At 41.2% G+C, this 21,955-nt stretch overlaps 1 pseudogene; it reads right to left on the reverse strand.

Moving 5' to 3' along the window:
- Window positions 1–1,358: 1,358 nt before the first annotated feature.
- LOC116821170 (tetratricopeptide repeat protein 24-like) lies at window positions 1,359–21,789 on the reverse strand (annotated as a pseudogene).
- Window positions 21,790–21,955: the final 166 nt, after the last annotated feature.

A 21,955-nucleotide genomic window follows, 5' to 3' on the forward strand; every position in this document is an offset into this window, starting at 1 on the left:
TAATCTGAACAGTTCCATGTATCTCCAATTAGCAGACAAAAATACATGAAAATGTATGATGAATGACGACTCTGCTTGGTCCCGTTCTCATTATACACACATCTGAGGTGGAACCAATGCCATTTATGAATAATTTAATTAAAATAACCATGTTTTATTTTTGTAGCATACAGAACTGTAAACACTAATTTAATAAGGCTGAGGATCATGAAATGCAATCTTAATTACTAGAAACTAGAATAATCAGCTGAACGGAGGCATTTCCAAGGAGTTAATTGTCTTTCTTGCATTTACAGCTCCTGGGGTGGAACTAACATACTGAGAAAGTTAGCACAGTTATTACAGTGTATACTTCAGTGTTTTGGAAGAGACCTTAAAAGTCAAAGAAGACCTTGCTGTTTTGTGTGACTATCAAATAATCTGACACACCTTCCATGACAGTAGAGGTTAGCCTGTGTTCTTGACTAAAATATCCTCTAATCCCAATGTAAAGCAGTTGTCTGCCAATCTCCTTCCCAGAGGTGGCTGAATTCTCAGTAGTTGATGCTCTAGTACCGTTTTATCCAGTAGTTTTGTAAAGTGCTTTGGGATCCTTTGGGATGGAAGAAGCTATACAAATGTTAAATGACACCATCATTGTTGCTATTATTTCAAAGAAGACTTTTTTAAATTCTATTTTATCATACAAATTATTATTCCTCCCTTCTTTTTAAATGCACTTTGCTTGGGCCTAATTGGGCTGCCATCGAAGTCAATAGCAAAATCCTATTGTCCTCAATGATTTCAGGGTAAATGTCTTTGATATTAAACCAATCTAATATCATGTTCCTAAAGATAAACATTGAATCCTACCTATATTTTAATCTAATGTTCAGTGTTGTCTTAGATTCATAATGTTTTACCATTTCTTGGTTATTACAGCCTTTGTTCTACCACAGGATTTAAAGAAAAGTCTGTGTATGTGTAATGGCCTGTGCTGCCTCCATGTTGCCAGAGTCTGCTCTTACATCTCCTGCTCTTACAATGGTGTATCTCCACTAACTTCAATGGTGTTCCTCCAGGTGCACATACACGTAAGGAAATGAAGACTCTGGCCCACATCGGTGATTCTACGTTCATGTGCCCAGAAATGGAGTCATCCTCCTGTTCTGTTTCCCTCTCTCCTCCAGGGTCAGTTTTTCTATAAAGGAAAATTGCATGAATGCAAGGTCTGTATATTTCAAACCGTGTCCTACTCTGTAAAACTGACCTATCAGAGGCTCAGACGTGAGGCATCAGAAAGCCAAGGGTTTGTACCCTAAATATAAAATAAATGGAACATTTTAAAACTATATCTGCAGTACCTGCCACCACCTTTGTTACTGTGGAATAAGGTGAGATTACATTGAATCTGTTCTGAAAGTGACATTCCTTTCAGTATATCCATCTCTCTGTTTCTTTTCATTACCAGAATACTCGTTCTCTGGCTCATCATATAGACTGGGAAAAAAAATGAATACAAATTGGTGCCTGAGTCGTCTTTTTATCCTTTCATTGTGACCACATACATAAGCATACATAATGCATATTTCTAGTGTACATCGAGGGCCAAATTCATCCCTGTTTTTTAATTCCATTGTCTGTATGTTCTGAGATTTCCGTTTTTGAAATATGGGAAATACTGTTGTTTTCAAATTAGACAAGTGATTCATCAACTCCTAGCTAGTCTTAAAATGTTCATGTTTTAAAATCAAAATGAAACCACACTACCTCTGAAGGGCTCATTTCAATAAAACAGCATGGGATTACTAAAATAACCTTAATAAAGTGACATCTAGTGGCTATGTGGAAACTTATCATTGAAACTATAAGACAAAGTTGTCTGGGAGGAAGAGAATCCATACAACTGATGTTAGTGCAGTTTGTGACATGACCCTAGATATTCAGGGGAATAATCATAACAGGACATAACAAGGGAATTGCTGTTCCTCACAGACTGACTGTTTCTGACTCAGGTTTTCAATACACGACTGATAAATCTTCTACAATAAACTCTCCTCCAAAATACTTAACAGCATGGACAACATTGTTGCTGCAACAAAACTACTGCTTCTTCAGTTGTTCCCATTTGATTTTCAAAAGTCACATAAACCATGATATCAATAACTGCTTTCCCAGGTTTGGTATCTGAGCGTGCAGGTAGCCAGTTGTAACTTTTCAGTGTCTAGTATTTGTGCATGCAATCACTGGAAACAAGCTTCTGGCAATAAAACTTATTACATACTTTTTTTTAAAAATCTGATTCAGGTTTGGATGCAGTGGTGGAATGATCAGCTACTTTGACTCCAAATTGTTGGTACTAAAATCTACTAATGTTTTGAAGAAAGGACTCTGGCTGGCTATTGCAGAGTTTGATGTCAAAGTTGTTAGTTTGGGTCAGTAAAAGTGCAGCAATGAAATCACTCCCCCCCCTTTTTTTTTTTAAGAAAAAAAATCTCTAACTTTTTCACCACCACCTGTTACCTGGTGATTCTGAGCCCATCTCATGGGAAGCAGTGTATCCTTGAGATTAGAACTCAAGACCTGGGAGTCCAGATCTGGCGTGAAATCCTAGCCCTGTCAAAGTCAACTGACTCAGGATTTCATCTCTACATTTTAATTCCAGCTTTGACACTGACTTAACTCTGTGATTTTATATAAATCAACTAACCTCTGTTTCTCCATCTGTAAAATAGGGATAATATAATAATGCTTTTAATTCTCAGTATAACTTTCCAGGAGTGCTGCAAGGTTTTGTAAACACTACTTAAATGTAGTGTTTACAAAATGCTTTGCCATTCTCAGATGTAAGGTGCTAGAGAAGGGCTAAAGTAGTAGGGTCATTCAGTAACTGATGCATGACCCATCCGCTCTTTGAATTTTAAAAACTTGTGTGTTACTGAAACTAGAATTTTGTTTTTGTTTTTAAAGGGGGGGATGATAAAAGCAGAGTTTAATGTCACCTTTCTCTCAGAAGTGGAGCATTTGACAGGGAATTGGAGAGCAGCATTATAATCTCACCATCGTCCTTTCTACATAACATTAATAACATGCGTGTTTTACTGCTTAAAAGGTGAGTGACTGCCTCATACTTGTGTCTAAAACAACAAACCAAAGAGATATCTCTTCTCCTTATGCATCTTGAGTCTCAGGATTCTTTCATTAAATACACATGCCACTGATGTTGTCAATGACCTATACAACTTGTGCCAAATTCTGCTCTCATGTGCAACCTTTACACCTCACTGACTGCCAGGGATAGAAGTGAGGGCATAGTCTCGTTGCTCAGAAGTACTGAGAATGACCCAGGTTTCAAAAATATTTGTAATGTTTATGCTGAGTTTATAGCTTCTTTGCAGTATTTTATTTCATCACATGCATATCCATTTGCCTTGGGTTTCTTAAATAACAGTTGCTTAATATTAACAAGGACAAATTTGCCAAGTGTATCAGAGTGTTGTGTGTTTAAAATAGAACATGGACTTTAGAGAGAAGTTTGGTATTTTAGGTCTCTTAAATCTGACCAACAAAAGCACTGCCGTAACTTACTATGTTTCTTGTTCAGATGTCATAGAACCATATCTGGCAACTTTGGGAGAAGATTGCTATGAAAGAGCAAAAGATTTCTTTTTAAATTATAATAAGCACAGTATTTCTAGCAAAACTGACATGATCCAGAACAGATTCTAAATTCGTTTGGCTCCTCAATTGAGACTCTAAATTTACACCATTTGTAAGTGAGGAGAGAATCAACTCCCAAGCTTCTGGATTTATTAGTAGGTTTTTTATTCTAATTATATAAAATAGAATTAGGTTGTGGAAGATAAATGGAATAGAGCTGCTGGTTTTCAACCCTAATAGGTGGAAGCATATTACAAGAATTTCAGAATTGAATGAAGAAGTTCTGATTATAAAGAATACATGAGTGATTAAAAAAAATCAATCTGTTCTGAATAGTTGAATTCAAACTTTATTCTGAAGATGAAGTTGTTTGTGTTAAATCTGAAGCAGCTTGTTCAGTTGTGAATCAATAGGGTTTTAGAGAGACAACCCTGGGAGTCAGGAAACTTAGAAAAATAACAGGAAGCCCACACTTCACAGAACGTGGGGCGGGTGAGCACCGGAAGGGCAGGCAGCGGCCAACTTTCTAATCGCACAAAAGCAAACACTCTTGTCCCACGCCTTCTCCGAGACCCCGCCCCACTGACTCCATCCCTCCTCTCCCCGCCCCATCGCTTGCTGTTCCCCACTCACACTTACTTGCTCATTTTCACCGGGCTGGGGAGGGTTCCTTTTTGACCACATGTTCTAGTTGAAAAACGGACACCTGGCAACCCTAGGCAGCGTGCTGGATGGGCTAGCCCTAGAGCACAAGGCCGGACCCCATATGCCCTCATCCCAGCCTGGGGCCCCAGCCACGGGGGGGAAGAGCCCCTTGCAGCACAGCCAGAAAGCAGGAAGGGGGCTGGAGGCAGAGTGTGAGTGGGACCATGCAAGGGTGTTTGGGGAGACACAACCTCCCACTACCCACTCTCCATCATTCCAAGTCTTACTTTCCAGCCAGAACTTTGCCTAAAAAATGTCTTGGCTTCCTCTCAAGTCCATCATAGAAAAGCTTAACTGGCTGTCTTCTCCCTTTTCTGGTCCCTTCTGCCTACTTTCTGTCTGCTTCTGATGTGCACACAGTTCCACGTAATTAATCCTCAGCCCTTGTATTTGCATTCAGTCTAGTCTAATCTAGTCTTTGAATAGTCAGTCCCCAGCTGAATGTTTCCTATTGCTCTGGTTATCACTAAACACAGGGAGAAGGTGGGTGAGATAATATCTCTTATTGGACCAACTTTTGACTAGACGAGAACTGTTGAGGGGATCCTCTGGCACATGGATGTGAGATCAGAAAGAGATAAGTTTCGGAGATCACCAGGGATCTTTTCCCCTCTGACTCAGGGCTCTGGACAAAGCTGAGAATTGCATGTGTTCCAGAGTGCTCATTCTGTTTTCCACCAGTGCTACCTCTATCGCAACACAGATGGGACAGCTGCTGCTCACCTTCTCTTTCTAGCTGAATGCCAAGTGCTACAGCACACACTGTGCTTGTTAGCAACTAGCAGGAAGGAGAAAGGGAGTCCAGCAAATCAGCAATGATTTTTAAAGTTAGCTTTTGTTTTCATGTTTTATCATGATTCTCCCTGCCCTAAACTTGCAGCTGCTGTTGTGTTTGAAAAGCTGTCTCTGCATGAAACAGGACACTGATGACTGGTTTGATACTTAACAGTGTCCCTCAGTTTCCCTAAAACCCTTTCTCTGGAGAGATCAGATGTTTCCTGTTTCAGAAAAAAAAGAAAGGGAAAAGTCAAAACAATTAGATATTTCATTGTGAGGAAAATTCAAACGTGAGCTGTAATCTTCCTTGATAAATACCCCAGGAGTGTATGCTGTCCTTTGCCCTGCTATTACACTATCTTTTCTTTGTTCATTTTAATGTTTCCTACATCACTGTAATGTACGTTCTCTGGGGTATTTAAAGCATTATATCTACTTGTATATAATTCAGCCCTTCCCGCTCCTCTGTCAGCTGTCATTTTTTTTTGTTTTGTCTCATCAAATATTTCAACAAAATTTTTTCACCTAAAACAACTTTTCATTGTTGCTTTTTTTGTGGGTAATTTACCAAAGCTAATATTTCCCTTAAAAATAACTTGCAAATGCTTCATTCCAGTGGCAGAATGTCAGCTAAACAGTGACATGCCTCTTGCTTGTGCAGAAAGCTTGAAAATAATTTGCTTTCATTATACTGGGTTCCGTCATATAGAGGGAAAAGGGAAAAATCTAAACAATTTAAGTTTCATTTGGAGGCAAATCCAAACAGGAGGCATAATCTTTGATAAATACCATAGCGGCAACAACTAGATGTCTATATTGAAAACTTTTTATTTTAAAATAAGGCTGGGTTGCTTGAGGTTGCAGGACACTATAGCCAATGGTAAAAAGAACAGGAGTACTTGTGGCACCTTAGAGACTAACAGTTTATTTGAGCATAAGCTTTCGTGAGCTAAAACTCAAATAAATTTGTTAGTCTCTAAGGTGCCACAAGGACTCTTCGTTCTTTTTGCTGATCCAGAATAACACGGCTACCCCTCTGAAACCTATAGCCAATGGAGGCTCAGATGTATATTTGCAAACATGCTTTCAATCAAGGTCCTTTCTTGCCTGTTCCTTTATGCTCTGAACCACTGATCAGACCCTGTGCTGTAGAATGAGATGTTTCAAACAAAAACACACCCACCATGAGTACCCCTCCCCCCTCTTTTAACTGCTCTTTGAACTCTTTATCTCATCTTTGCAACAAGCACAGTTACACACTTTCCCTGAAATACAGGGCATGCACTGGCCACTCAAATCAACAGCAATGCCTCCCTCAGGAGAGGCTCTGTGATCTTTGCGGCTATTACTCTGACCTACAGAATTTGAGAAAATCATTGCCAGTTTAAAAAAAAAAAAAAAAAGAGAGGCCAACCTGCTGGTTGAGATGATCAATGTTCTACATCAGAAACTACCTTTGCTAATTAACTCACAGTCTGTGAGATTCCCTGACTAGCTGTTAAGAAATGCATTTGTTACATAATAGATTACATTTTAAGAATAGCAGAATGCACTTCAGTGAGTAGAATTCTGAATAGTTGATTTAAACCTTCTGCCTTTTTTTTTTTTTAATAATGCCTCTAAGCCACCACTCCTGTAAACCACTCCTAAGCCCACCACTCCTGTTCATCACCCACTCAACTGACGGATACTTTGTCGGAGGAAGGATTGCATTTAGGAAGGGTCAGCTGAAGACTCAATTCTCTAGCTGCTAGGTGTGTGGAACTCCTACTGGAGTGAATGGGAACTTGTCATAAAGTGCAGGCTCTGAGAAAACAGCTTACATGATTTCCTAATGCTGACAAAAAAGTCTCTATCTTCTGTGTGCATTACTAAGCAAACAGTGCAAACAAAAAGTACCTTTGACTTTCCAAACAGAGTCAGAGCTTGTTTGTAATAAGAGATGGCCTGATCTGAGTCACCTAGGCAGAAACTAGTAGCACCCAATCCTTCACAGACTTGTTGCTGGCCATATAAATAACCTGTAAGAGATCATATCATTGCTATTCAAAGTTTTTTTTATTCTGTCTATATAAATTCAACTTTAAAAGACAGAATGGACAAGTCAGCGTGTAAAGGGTTGAAATTTGTTGTATGCACGGTATTCCTGAGCTAAATGGATGATGGTTTGATCCTATAACTTCCAATAAATAGTGTGGAGGTGGGGTAGGGTTATTGTTTGGTTGCTTTATTTTGCTTTGACAATCAGGACATTGGAACTTCTATTTCAGGAAAGATAAGATATTTCAGGAACAATTGCTATTGATTTGAAGCGACATGGAATGCAATGATTTCAGGCTCACCTATCTTAACTAGAATATTTTTTCTCCCTCTAATAATTTTAGCAGTAGCTAAACTACTGCTAATTTAGGGCCTAATCCAATGCACATTGCCAGACATATGTTGCCAGACATTAAATGAATAACTGCATACATGATAAATTCTGTGTTTTCAGATGTAATGAGAAGTCTGAGTTTAATGAAGAAATTAAAATTTGGATGGCAGTTCCAATATACAATTGCATTCTGTGTTTCTAACTTGAGGGAAAACATTTCTTGCTGAAACATGGCAGGCTTATTCACATTAAAATATAGTTTGTTGATTTTAAATATTTTTTGTTTTTACATTCATAACTCAAATGCTTAGTCGATCTCAGCTACAAAATAACTATTAAAAAACGAATTCAGCAAGAAATTATGGCTCCATGTAGGCAAAAAAGTGAAGACATATACTTAAGTCCATCCAAAGCACTTAAGCATGAGTTTAAATATAATGTGCTTAAGTATTTTGCTTAATCAGGGCCTAGAACAGTCTTCAATGAAGACAAGAAGAAAGACTCATTGGCTTCAGTGAGCTTCAGATCAGGTCCCTATTAGGTTCATACGCCACCATTTGGATATATAGTATAGTAGGTAGATGTGCAAATGACCAGACAACTCCATAATGACTACACAGCACTAAATGTTAGAAAACAGGTTATTCCAGAGGAAATGGGCACTAGCTTGTCCCTTTTCAGGATTTCTGAAGATGCAGTATGGCTGTGTGGTGGTTTGTATTGAATTACACCCACTATTCACACCATATTCCCTTTGAGTGTTCATCTTACCAAAATGTGAAAGACTTGAGGAAGGGAGGGGCCCAGCAGCAGGTGCTAAATTAAGTGGAGGACACTGATGACCTCTTAAATTCTGAAAGCCACATGTTGGAAGTCAACACTGCAGACCTGATAGTATTACATTGCTCCCAAAGTTTGGGTTAACTGATAAACCTGTATCTGAAATTTCCTTGCCTTTATCTACTCATCATTAAATTAGGTGCCAAGGTAATGCAGGGATCTCAAATTGGTCTCAGTACAGTGGGAGATATTATTTACTGTGCCACAGCTAGTTTAAGTACACACGTCATGGTGATTGGAACAGAATGAGAGACTTAATGTTAAATTATTTTACCTGTTAATTGTAATTTAACAGAAATTATTTTAGTTCAAGTGTATTGATGTTGGAAGAGATTATTTCTCTCTGGTGCTCATTTAATACCAAAAAGAAGAACATTCTTTTCCCATTGTAATGGCTCACTTGGCGAGGGGCAGCGGGGGGAGAGCACAAATTAAGAAAATCTTCTATTGATATTGTAAACAATTGTGCCAACCTTGATAAGCAAGAAACTCATGAAGCACTTCCATCTAAGTAGAGAAATCTTCCATTGATATTGGTAACTTTAAAAGCTCTGTTCCAGACCTGATCTTTTATGCCAGTGAAACAATTATTGGTTCCTTTCAATGAAGTACAATGTCAATGGACTTCTTCTAGTTTAGACATTTGTGTCAGACACTTTGATGTTGTATAGACTTTTTGGATACCAAACAATATCAATACAAAGGTATGGGACACTTCCTCTGTACTGAGAGCTGGTTAATTGTGGGTTCTCCAGGCATGATATGAAGTGGATTCAGCCTGCTGCAAATTAATACTACTGATTTATTAAGAGCAGAAAATAGGGGTTTATTACAAATCTGAAATTATAGTGGCTGGAGGCAGCTCTCTCACCCACATCCACAAATGCATTAAGTGCCTCTTGATAGTAATACTCTGCCATGTCATAGTTTTTCAGCTGGCTGTAAGCATATGCTAAATTGCAGAGACTTTGTCCTTGGGCGTTTCTCTCTCTCAGTGCACCTAAAGCAAAGATTAATGTAAGTGATTCATGAGTTATAGTTACATAAACAGATTTTTACATCCTCCCATATTCTGCATGAACAATTGGGTCCATGAATGTAGTGTTTAAAATTATCTATGCAATTAATTGTTTAAGTATCACTATTTTACTTGTATTACATTTTAACTTACACACCTATAAGACATGATGTGCCCTGAAGCAAAGCAATAAACCTATATCATTATGGTGGAGATTGAAAGAAATAATTTGTTTGCAGTTGCTATAGAATCATTGCAAGTATCTGGGGAAAATTCCTTTGTTATAACTTGTCTTGGTGTCTATTTTAATACAAATTTGTTCAGGGATGGCTCTAGACCGGGGCAGGCAAACTCTTTGGTCTGAGGGCCACATCCAGTTTCCAAAATTATATGGAGGGCCGGTTAGAGGAGGCTGTGCCTCCTCAAACGGTCAGCCGTGGCCCGTCCCCCCAACCCCATCCGACCCGCCCCTGCTTCTTGCCCCCTGACGCCCCCCCGGGACTCCTGCCCCATCCAACCCCCCCGTTCACTGTCCCCTGACAGCCCCTGGACCCTCCGTCACCCCTTCCAACCACCCCTTTTCCCTGTCCCCTGGCCGCCCCCGGAACCCCTGCCCCTGACTGCTCCCTACTGCCCCATCCAACCCGCTCTCTCCTTCCTGACTGCCCCCCCAAGATCCCTGCCCCCATTCAACCCCCTTGTTCCCCACTCTTTGACCACCCCAACCCCTATCCACACCCCGCCCCCTGACCACCACCCCGAACTCCCCTGCGCTCTATCCAACCTCCCCTCACCCCGCTCCCTGCCCCCTTACCGCACTGCCTGGACCACTGGTGGCGGCTGGTGGCACTACAGCCGCGTCGCCCAGAGCAGCAGGACAGACAGCTGCACCACCCAGCTGGAGCCAGCCACACCGCCACACAGCACAGAGCACTTAGGCTGTGACTCTGCAGCTGTGCTGCCCCAGGAGCTCGCAGCCCCACCGCCCAGAGCATTGCGGGATGAGCTGAGGCTGTCTGGGAGGGGGCGAGCCTCCCAGGGCAGGAGCTCAGGGGCAGGGCAGGAGGGTCCCACGGGCTGTAGTTTGCCCACCTCTGCTCTAGACATAGGCTAAGTAGTTAGTTTGAATTCGAGGCCTAAACATGTGACCCTTTAAACCAGGTTTGGTATAAGCAATATCTTTCAGCCAGCTAGCTGAGAGGGACAAGACTTTGAAAGACACTGATTAGCCAAATGTATTTAATTAGCCAGGGAATGAAACAGTGCATCAATGGTAGGAGAAAGCTTACCAAAGCCTGGTGCAAACCACATTTAAAACAGAACAAGTCAAGGACAGAAGTTGATAGAGACAAGGTAGGTGAGATAATATCTTTCATTGGACCAACATCTGTTTTGTGTGGAAGGTACAATCTTTCAAGCTACACAGACCTCCTCTTTGCATATTACCTCATCTAGTTTATGTGTCTCATATGCTTGACCAACACTGCTGCAACAGGACAGAAATTGTAAGGATCACATAGAAGGATTTCTGAGCAATTATTATTTTTACTGTAAAAACTGGAACAATGAAAAGAATTGTAGTGTGGGCTTATGTCTGCACAGCCTGAAAGAAGAGCAGAGAAAATATCAAAGTGGAATAAAGTACAAAGAGAGCAAACAGTACTAAAAATGTGCTTGAACTGGGTGCATAGTATATGTGCTACCCACACTCCTCCTTCCACCACTTCTTCAGATGGTACTAGTGAGAGAGGTTTTGCTCATTTCCATCCCTGCCTAAAAATGTCATTTACCTTAGTGTGTAGGCTCTGAAAACTTCTGTATCTGTTTGCAGTATTAGCTGTAGCAATATTGGTCCCAGGGTATTAGAGACACCAAGTGGGTGAGGTGACATCTTTTATTGGACCAACTTCTCTTGGCGAAAGGGACAATCTTTTGAGCTACACAGAGCTCTTCTTTAAAAGGAGAGCTTGTCTCTTTTGCCAACAGAAGTTGGTCCAATACAGGGTAACTAGACGTCCCGATAAAATCGGGACTGTCCCGATTTTTAGGTGTTTGTCTCACATCCCGATCAATGTTTGGCCGGGACGCAATTTGTCCCAATATTTCGCACTCTTGTTTTTTGTTTTGTTTTGTTTTGTTTTTGTTCCTTCGGCAGGACTCTAATTTTTTTTTTCCCTCTTCCTGCGGGATTCCAGGACTCCATTATTTGTTTTTTTTACTTCTCTGCCGGCGGGACTCCGGGACTCCGCGCTTATTTTTTTGCTCCGCTGGCAGGACTCTACCCCCCACCCCAATGTGCCCTGATATTTTCTTCATCCCATCTGGTCACCCTAGTCCAATAAAAGATATTACCTCACCACATTGTAAGAGTTAGGTAATGCAGTGTGTCTTTTGTGGCAGATACGTGACCTGGATGCATAGAAAATGTAACAAAAGACCAGTGTGTTGTGTTGGTGCAGGGGAGACAAAGAAGATTTTATTAATTTTTAAATTTTAGAAGCTGTATTGTTTTAAGAATCACTGATGTAAGGCTGCAGCTACCTTAGTTACTGATACTTTAATAAACAGTGTGTCTAGAAACAAGCCTTGCCTAAGTACTATGTAATGTATTTTTTTACCCTGTAAGGTTTTTTTAATTATTCCTGGGATGTTTGCAGAACATAGGCTAGAAGATGGCACAAAATAGTTTTGCCGATTCTGTCCCAAATTCTGTAGCCAATTTCAGCAAAATACTTAAGCATGTGTTTAAGTCCCATTGAGATAAAGTTAAGTACGATATGTGCTTGAATGCTTTGTTGAACGGGGGCCTGCAATGAGGTCTACAAACCCCCTAATTGTCAGAGACAGAAGTGGGAGGAGAACCTCTCTTGTCTACAGGCAAGCAGCTTGACCACACCCCCATGCACTGCCACAGCGGCCGGTCAAGGAGGCAGGCACCCACAGCTGCAGCCAATGGAGGCAACAAGGCCAGCTATAAAAGAGAGAATACAGAGAAGGAAGGGGAGGTAGAAAGTAGTCCACAAACACAGTCAAGAGACTGAAGCAGACTGCTCAATTCAGTTAGAGAGGAGGGTCCAAGAACTGCCTTGACCAGGGCCAAACTAAGAAGGTCTAGTCAGGAGTGGCAGGGACTTGCTCAGAAGACCACACCAGGAGCTGGTGCCAGGGCCTTGCTGGATTTTTTGACAGGTTTGTAAAGTCAAGATGACCATCTGATCCTTCAGGCTTGGGGGAGAGGTGAACCTCTCCGCCCTGCTGAATGAATCACAGGTTTGACACCTCATCATACAGATGTGCTGCCTCGCTGTGATACCTCAATGAATTTTCATATTGGCATAAGCATTGTAGATCGCGCCCAGGTTTTGTAGTAATACAGCTTTCTTCCGTATAGAAAAGTTTGCCCGACTGCAGATTTGCATGGCTTTCATAAAGTATTTCCCAGCTTAGTGGAAGCACATCATTTCAGCATAGTGCAATCCAATGTGGTTGTAGAGTTTGCACAGCAACATTAACATTAGATATCTGGGGTTAGGCAAAAAGAGAGGGTTTAGTACAATTTAGGACTAATAACTTAGCTATACTTTTCCAACCATAATATTTCTAATTGGCTGAATATATGATTAGCTGCTTTCAGATGGTGATGTTTACAAGACTATTTTAGGTAAATGATCTCCAGATCAATGTACAAGATGCTGTAGCACAGGCTCAGCCTGCTCACATAATGTGTAATATGTTGTACAATTGGCTGACTCCTTCCTGTTGCATCTGGAAGTGTGAATGTGAAACTATCGCAACTGTGACCCAAAGTCAATGCTTATGTACAAGGGGCTCTTTTTAAATAATGGTGGCAAGTAAAAAGAGCAAGTTATAAATTAGCCATTTGTAGGAATTACAGTGATACTTTGCTGCTGTTGGTTTTCACTGATGGAGATACCTGTACCACACTTGGAGAGAGGGATTGTAATTTTGCGATATGGGTTTTGAAATAGATGTGCAACTGAAATCCTCTCGCTCTCTATGGACTATGATACTTGCTATCTATTAGCTAAGGTACAAGACTAAATAAAATGATTAAAATTTGGCCTCAGTTTAGATGCACGAATCAGGAACTGGAAGCAGCAGCAACAGGCTAAAACTTGCTTGCATGCCAGATAAAGGCTTTGTGACACTGTTCACTACATGCAAACATCTTTGAGAAAAGAAAGCAGAGAGATTTCTGTCTGGTATTTAGACACCTCTGAAGGTTCCGATGCTTTATATATAGTACTTGGCTTGATGCACATTTTTGTCTATTTAAATTCTGTAAGAAAACGACTTACACAGTTCTCTTTATCTTTATTGAAACAAAATTGGCAGCTAAAGTTACTGACTTACCTAACAAATCCTGGTTAGTGATTCCAGAACACAGCTGTGCACATTCAGCTAAAGTCTCAAGCACTTCTGCCTTTGAGAACTTTTGACTCCGCATCATATAGCTGGCTGCCTCCCTCATGGCCATGGCAGCATCTTCAGTTTTCTCTGCCTTTTGGTAGGAGAGGCTGGCAAGCCTAAAAGAACATGCAGCCGAGGGAAGGGCTCCCACATTCACTGAACAATAGCCAAGTTTGATCAGAGCATCTGAGATGCTTTGTGTTTCACTAGGTATGTATTCACTAATAGCTCTCTGGTAAAACTTCACCGCTTTAGAGTACTCCTTCATTTCATCATAAGCAGCTGCAATGTTAAAGTAGAAATCACCATCTTTCTCCACAGATCCCTTTGATTTACACTTCAGCAGGCACTTCTGTCCTTTCTTTGGTTTGCCCATAGCAATATAGGCAGCCCCTAGATTGAAGAGACACATCTTCTGACTTTGCGTTTCAGGAACCCCATCAGGCAGAATGTATGCTTTCTTGAACATGCTCAGAGCCTGGGCTGCTTCATTGTTTTTTAAAGATGTAGTCCCAGCTTTAGACAGCTTTTGTATTTCATCCTGGATGGATGGATGGAGGCTAATGGTCTGCAGTTCAGAGGAGCTGGAGACCAGAGTAGAGGCCATTTCTTTGTATTGAATGCAAACTGTGAAAGGAAGTAAATATTTATACTAATATTTCAAAATTGAATTGAAATTGACTGGATTTATGCTTTCTAAGATTGTGATTGTTTTGCATTCATTAAGAACTGAAAAATATGTTCTTTATGATCTTTAGAAAATTGATTCCATATGGGCATGCTGGGTATTTCTAAGGGATTTTGTGGGAGGTCAGCCAGGGTTTACAGCAGGGGAAACTGAACTGGGACTCTCTGCAACATAATTCACTGAGGACAAATATATTCTATCCTCAGCTCCATGAGGGTTAACATTTCGTAAAGAAAACATAAATTGCTCTCAAAATAAATGCTATGTGCCAAGTTTTTTAGCTGCAAAGAATTTTTACTCCTGAATTTATAAACATCTGAAAATAAGGGATTGTAATGGAAATTCAGCCAAACCCTTAAAATAGCATACAAATCCAAACACTACTACTATCGGAAAACTCTGCTAACAGGCAAAGCTGTATGTGCTGTTCACAGTATGGAATCTAGCATTGGCTACAGTCCTACAATATTGCCTGGCTCATCCTGCCTACAAGACAGGGAGCAAATGTAATTCAAATTCAAGAAATAACTGAAACACTTTAGATTGCTATTACAAATAACTTGTAGATCAGCTGGATGATTTATTTTAAAGGGCTGAGAACTCAGTTTGAAGGGGAAGAACCACAGAAAGTGGGCAGGCTTCTATGGAAGGCCTTGAGTAAAGGTCTGCAGATGACTTTAAGGGGACTCCAAGGAAACAGCCCTGACTCCCAGGCTCTGTCCCAGAGTCACTGAGAGTATGTCTACACAGCAATATTAGACCCTAGTAGGTGGCTTGGGCTAATGAACTGTTTAATTGTGATGTAAACATTCAGGCTTTGGTTGTTGCAAGGTGGGAGGGTCCCAGAGCTTTAGCTGCAGCTGGAGCCTGAGGGTACGTCCAGACTACCCACCGTATCCGTGGGTAGCGATTGATTTTTCAGGGATCTATGTATCGCGTCTCATCTAGATGCAATATATCGATCCCTGAATGCACTCCCGTTGACTCTGGAACTCCACTGGAGCGAGCGGCGGTAGCGGAGTTGACACGGGGAGCCGCAGACGTCGATCCCGCGCCATAAGGACCTGAGGTAAATCGATCTAAGATACTTTGACTTCAGCTATGCTATTCACGTAGCTGAAGTTGTGTATCTTAGATTGATACCACCCCCCACCAACGTAGACCAGCCCTGAGTCAACTGGCAGGAGCCAGCTGCTTGTGTCTATTGCTGTGTAGACATGCCCAGAGAAACGAAAGAATAGCCCAGAGGGGCTGACTGTGTGAGAGGGACTTAGAGCGATGAATTCCAAGCCGCTTCCTATCTTGGAATGGAGAGACTTAGAGCCAGAAGGAGGGGAGCCCAAGCAAGCAGAAAAGAACCTTTTCTGTTTTTGAGACTTTTTGTCTGGACACTTGTTTCCCTAGAAGGGGATTGAATACAGTGAACCAGCAGAAGGCTCAACCACATGTGTGCCTCTCCCCTCTCTCATCCCCAGAGACAGGAAACTGGGGCAGGAATACCTGCAGTGCACACTTGGCCACCAGGAAGTGCTGCAGGACAGTCAAGATGCGTGATTAGCCCTAAAAATTATAATCTCATGTGTAGATTTTGGCATATACTCAACATACTTTGGTGTGATTCAAATTGTAGAGGATTTTGGAGTACGTTTTCAGACTTGTGTGTCCTTCAGACCATGGAATAGTTCTTTTTTAAATGACCTTTATTAAAAGTGAGACGTAAAGTGCTTATGATCTGATTCTGAGTTTCAAAGAAATTCTGGAACAAAAATATGTAGACTACATACAGTTTCTGCTATCCTGGGAGCTCATTAGTTTCTCAGATGTTTGGCATAAACATACATTTTATTTCAAGTAATTTTGTAATGAACTTGATAATCTAGTTTCCTGTATCAAGTGTGCAATTTTACATAAGTAAAAATTACTTTACAAACAGGACTTTGATTGATTAAGATCATTATTAAAAATAATAAAAGTGACCGCCAATTTTTGGTCCCATATGACCAGAGGTAATCTTGTAGCAGCATAAGACAATATACTAAGCCAATACATTTTATGTAGCTTAGTGTTATTCCATCACTTCTTTCCTATACCTTCTAATATTATAACATTCTCTAGGCAATACTTTGCTCTTGGTAGTGTCTGTGCTGCAGTTTAACCCAGGGCTCTCTACTAGGGCTTGATTTTTTTTAACCCTTGACCTTCACTCGTGTGCACGTGAACCTGCACATCAATACTGCAGATACAAACACCTTTAAGCACAGCTGGTTGAAAAATCGAAAAACAATTTCACAAAAATAAATCAAAATTCATTTGTTTCATAGGGTTTGGAATGGGATAATTTCTTTTCAAAAATTTGATTTTTTTTTTTAAATTCCAATTTTCAAAATTTGTTGTCCCTTTTCTCCCCCTCGCACTGATTGTAATAAACTGAATAGTGGCAGGATTTTTCCCCCTGATTTTTTCCTACTCTAAATTTTCAAAACTACTTCAGCTTTAGAAAAGTTAGAGTTGGCAGACTTACAGCATTTCATTTTTCCTTTTGCCACTTCTTAATGTTTGGAAAGTTGGGGAGATTTTGAAAAAAATTAGAGTGGAAAAAGGAAGCATTTTCAACCTCCCTCCCCCTTTAATTTGGAGATTTCAGAAAACAAAAACAAATGTCCTTTTTACAAGCAGAATGAAAATGAAAATTTTGGTTTGTTTTGAAGTTTCCTGTTGAAAATTCAAAGTCACTGAAATACTTTCTCCCTCAATTTTATTTTTATGCAAATCTATTTATTTTTTTCAGCTGAAAAACTTCAACCACTGTGCTCTTTAAAAAGACTTACAGACGGACACAAATTTTGGAATTTTCAGTAGATGTTTGCACCCACAAATGTTAACAAGTTTATTTGTGCACTGTTTTAAAGGTGGGTGCACACATGCGAATATTGGATAGAGGCCCAGATGAAAATCTACCCCTCAAAGAGAGAAATGCTAGTCGCCAGAACAAATCTTAAGTAAAAGAGCTTCGTGTTTAGCTACTACATGGTTGCTGAGTTGATGGAACTCTCTCCTAACCTGGAGGAAGGGTACAGAGAACCTTGGCAATTTGGCCATTGCCACTACCACACCCCACTGGGACCCTAGTTTTTCCTTGTATCCCTAGGTGGAGTTACAGTTGAAAGACTCAGAAACCACATTCCTGTCACTTAGCTGTCTCACAACTCACTCTCTCTCCATCCCTCTGTAGAGTGCTTGTCACTGCAGTACTTAGAAGTCATTTTGTAGGGCCTCTCTGCTTTAGATCCTGGTGTGCTGGGGCAGCACAGCATTTCTGCTGAATTTTTGGCCTTCCACCACCATGCTGTAGGCACAGGACTTAACCCTTAGAGAAATATGAGGTGTTGATAAATGAGTAAATTGTTATGGCCAAGTCCCTCCTGACATAAGACACTCCAATAATCTATTTCATAATAAGCACTTCCTTTACTTTAAAGATTTTATTAAGGTTCCCAATAGGACAATAAGGGCCAATCAGCCTCACTACAAGCTCTCTAGAATGGCTCAAGAATATGCCGCTTGTATTACCATTTAAGTTTATTTTATCAAATTTTGGCTCCTGCCCCACCAATTCCATTATCTGACAGCCAACATGGTAATGGAAGATCCGTTCTTTCCCCCCAGCCCTTTCAGTCAGAGTTGAGGCACTCATTATTTATTTGTATCACAGAAGTGCCTTGGGGCCTTAATAGGGGCCAGAGAGCTATTGTGTACAATCTTAAAACAAAAAAATGGTCGCTGCCTCTCAGAGTTTACAATCTAATTTCATCCTCCTGCTCTGTGGAGAGAGGACTTTACTGTCCAGAACTAAGTCCTGGCACCCTCCTCGTATATTAAATTCATAGCATTTAAAAAGGACAGTGTTAGCCTTCATACCTAAATTTCTGCTGACTACTTGAGCTGCCCTCTGTTGGAGAATGAACAAGCTGCAGGGATCTATAAATAATTTGCTTGTAAATTAAATTTTAACAAGCAGTTACCACTTGAAAAATGTACAAATTAAGATGTTAAAATAGGCAAACTTTTTTTTTTTGACACAAAACTAAGTATGGACATGGCCTTTGTATTTCAAGGTGAAGAATTGTGCTGAATAGTTTGGAAAATAAATCTGACCTTGCTATAGTCTGCACATTTACAAAGCACATTTCCCACTCAGAATTAAAATATTGTATTTCTGTAGCATTTAGTCACCTATTTCTGACTGCAAGAAGTAATATAACAAGTAATGGTGAAGAACAGCAACATGCCTTAGAAGTTAAATTTAAAAATAATAAATAAAGCTTTGTAAGAAAATCCTGGGGACAGCATGGAATTGATAATAACTTACCAATGCAATTGGTCATATAATTGTTTGAAAAAATTCCAGAGATTTTTACATTACTAAAGAAAGCCAGACGGATTGAAGTGCTGCCTTTTCCCCAAGCTTTGCCAATGAAACATTTGTCAGAGCCCTTAGCAACTTTTATTAACCTTTCCTCTGAGTTACTGCAGAGAATTCTTTCTTGGATGCTAGCTGGTGAGTCTTGCCCACATGCTCAGGGTTTAGCTGATCGCCATATTTGGGGTCGGGAAGGAATTTTCCTCCAGGGCGGATTGGCAGAGGCCCTGGAGGTTTTTCGCCTTCCTCTGAAGCGTGGGGCATGGGTCGCTTGCTGGTGGATTCTCTGCAGCTTGAGGTCTTCAGATTATAATTTTGAGGATTTCAATAACTCAGTCATGGGTTAGGGGTTGTTATAAATGTGTATGGGTAGGGTTTTGTGGCCTGCCTTGTGCAGGAGGTCAGACTGGATGATCATATTGGTCCCTTCTGACCTATGAGTCTATGAGTGTTAAACCAAACTCACACTCAACAGAGGAATCAGGTGAGTGGGGTATCTACTCACAGTCATTTCCTGCTGTTTCACTGCTGCAGTGGAGATTGTTATATTTGCTGTAAAGAGAGTGAAATTACATCTGTCTAGTATCAGAGGGGTAGCCGTGTTAGTCTGGATCTGCAAAAGCAACAGAGAATCCTGTGGCACCTTATAGACTAACAGACGTTTTGGAGCATGAGCTTTGCATCTGACAAAGTGGGTATTCACCCACGAAAGCTCACGCTCCAAAACATCTGTTAGTCTATAAGGTGCCACAGGATTCTATGCTGCTTCTACATCTGTCTAGATTCTTATAAGGCCCCCATTACCGTAGTACTTGAGCACCTCACAATCTTTAATGTATTTACCCTCACCAGACCGCTGGTGACGTTTAGAAATACTGTCATCCAGATGAGGAACAGACACTTGCTCTGGGTCACGCAATGAATCCATGACAGAGCACAGAATTGAATCCCAGTCTCCCAAGTCCCTGGCTTGCATTCAAACCACTGGCCCATCCTTTCAGATGCCTATCCTAAAGACTTAAGGTTCAATCCAGTCGTCGTTATGGCAAAATATTCCCTTTGAGGCAAATGAACTTACTGAAACTGATGTGAGTTTTGCCTGCAGAAAGATTGCAGGATCAGGCCCTCAAGGGTACTGCTAACTACTGAAGTGCTGCAGTTCACTGGAAGCTGCAGTACATAATGTAGGGGTCTCAAACTCCCGGCCTACGGGCCATCTGCGGCCCATGAGCTTCCCCAATGTGGCCTGTGGGGCTCCAGCAGTTTTGGGGCCGCGTCTCTCCCTTGGCGCCCCACCTGCTGCCCCTGGGCACTCCCCCCTCAGGGGCCCTGGCAGCGCAGTGGAGCTGAGTGGCGTCTACCTGCTCACTTCAGTGGCTGCTGGCCCTGCCCCGCAGTCCAGGGGCTGTGCCTCCGCTGCTGCTCCCGCCCCAAGCACCCCTGCAGTCAATGGGATGCTGTGGAGGCAGTGCCTGGGGGCAGAAGCACACGTAGGCCCCCTGGCCCCCACCCTGCCTTGGAGCCCCAGGTAAGTGCCACACCTCTGACCCCCTCCCAACAAACCTCCTCCCATCCCCAAACTCCCTCCCAGAGCCTACACCCCCTCCCCACATACTCCCTCTGACCCCCAAACTCCCCCCCAGAGCCTGCACTCTCTTCTCCTTCCTGCATACCCCCTCCTACCCCCAAACGCCCTCTCAGAGCCTGCACCCCATCCCCACACACCCCCAGCCTCCAAACTCCCTCCCAGAGCCTGCATCTGGTCCTCACACTCCCTCCCACCCCCAAACTCCCTCCCAGAGCCTGCACCCCAGACCCCCTTTCCCACCCAAACTCCGTCCCAGAGCCGTAGGCAGGTGGAGGCTGGAGTTCTTTGTGGGTGGCATTTTTTTGGGGGTGGGTTCTGGGCAGCACGAGTGACATTGGCCTGCTGGGAGGATGTGAGGACTGGCACTGGCCCTAAGGTAAATTGAATTTGAGACCCCTAACATAATGTATTGCTCTCCCAGCAGTCAGATGGCAGATGCATGAAAAGAGGGGAGTGGCAGTGCAGTTTAAAGTTAGCCACTGACACTTGGAAGTGAAAAGGTCAAAGGAAAAACCATGCACATTTCATGACTAAGTAACAGAAATAAATCCATACAGAACAAATTACTAAAAACAGGAATGTAGAAAATAAAGAAGAGTTGGCTAAATGAACACACCTGAGACCTGCAAAATAGTTGGAGGGGAAATTATATTAGTGTCTTAATAAAAGCAAAAGCTTAGCATGATTGTACAGATGTTAAATGTGTTTGTGTTAGTGATTATTCGTTGGCCATTTTTAAACATCACTCTCTGAGCCACAATAACATTTTAAAAAGTATGAAGTGGACTTAGTCACTTCTATCACTTGACTTCTAAATAAGTATTTTATGTATGGGAATGGAATAAAGTTTCTAAATCTGGGAAGGTTTTTTTGTATTTGTTTTGTTTTTGTTCTTTTAATACAGTATTACTCTAAAAAGTGACTGAAAAATGACATCTTGGGGTTCTGGGTTTAGCTCGCTCTAATGTGCATATCAAATCACCTCAGACTACAGGCAAAAGGTGTTTTTTCTAACTGACAATATCACAGGCTCATCTGGGATCTGAAAGTCAAGCTGAGTTCTTACTGGCTCATGCATCATACCCATAAATAAAAATTCTTCAATCAGATAGTTAACAAACAAATAATTTTTTCCAAATGAAGGTTGATTTTGTATCAATAGAATCCCCCACCCCCTCAGATTTTGTATGTTCTAAACTTCAAATTAAATTATCATAAATCCTATTCCTAATACACCACAAATCATAACATTTGGGCCTCTTGAAAAAGCACTTGTCTTACTTACGTACCAAAAGCTCATGATTCTCATCCAAATTCCTTGAAGCAGTAATTTCTATTATGTCAGGCTCCTGTATGTACCGCATCTAATAAACAAAAAGACAAAGGAGTGTGATTGCCAGAGAAGTTGTTGGAAGCCCAGTTGATTAACTTGCTGAGATTTAGCTTGAAAATCACTTTTTTTTTTTTTTTGGCTT

The sequence above is a fragment of the Chelonoidis abingdonii genome, chromosome 9 (genome assembly GCF_003597395.2).
Source record: "Chelonoidis abingdonii isolate Lonesome George chromosome 9, CheloAbing_2.0, whole genome shotgun sequence".
NCBI classification, from domain to species: Eukaryota; Metazoa; Chordata; order Testudines; family Testudinidae; genus Chelonoidis; species Chelonoidis abingdonii.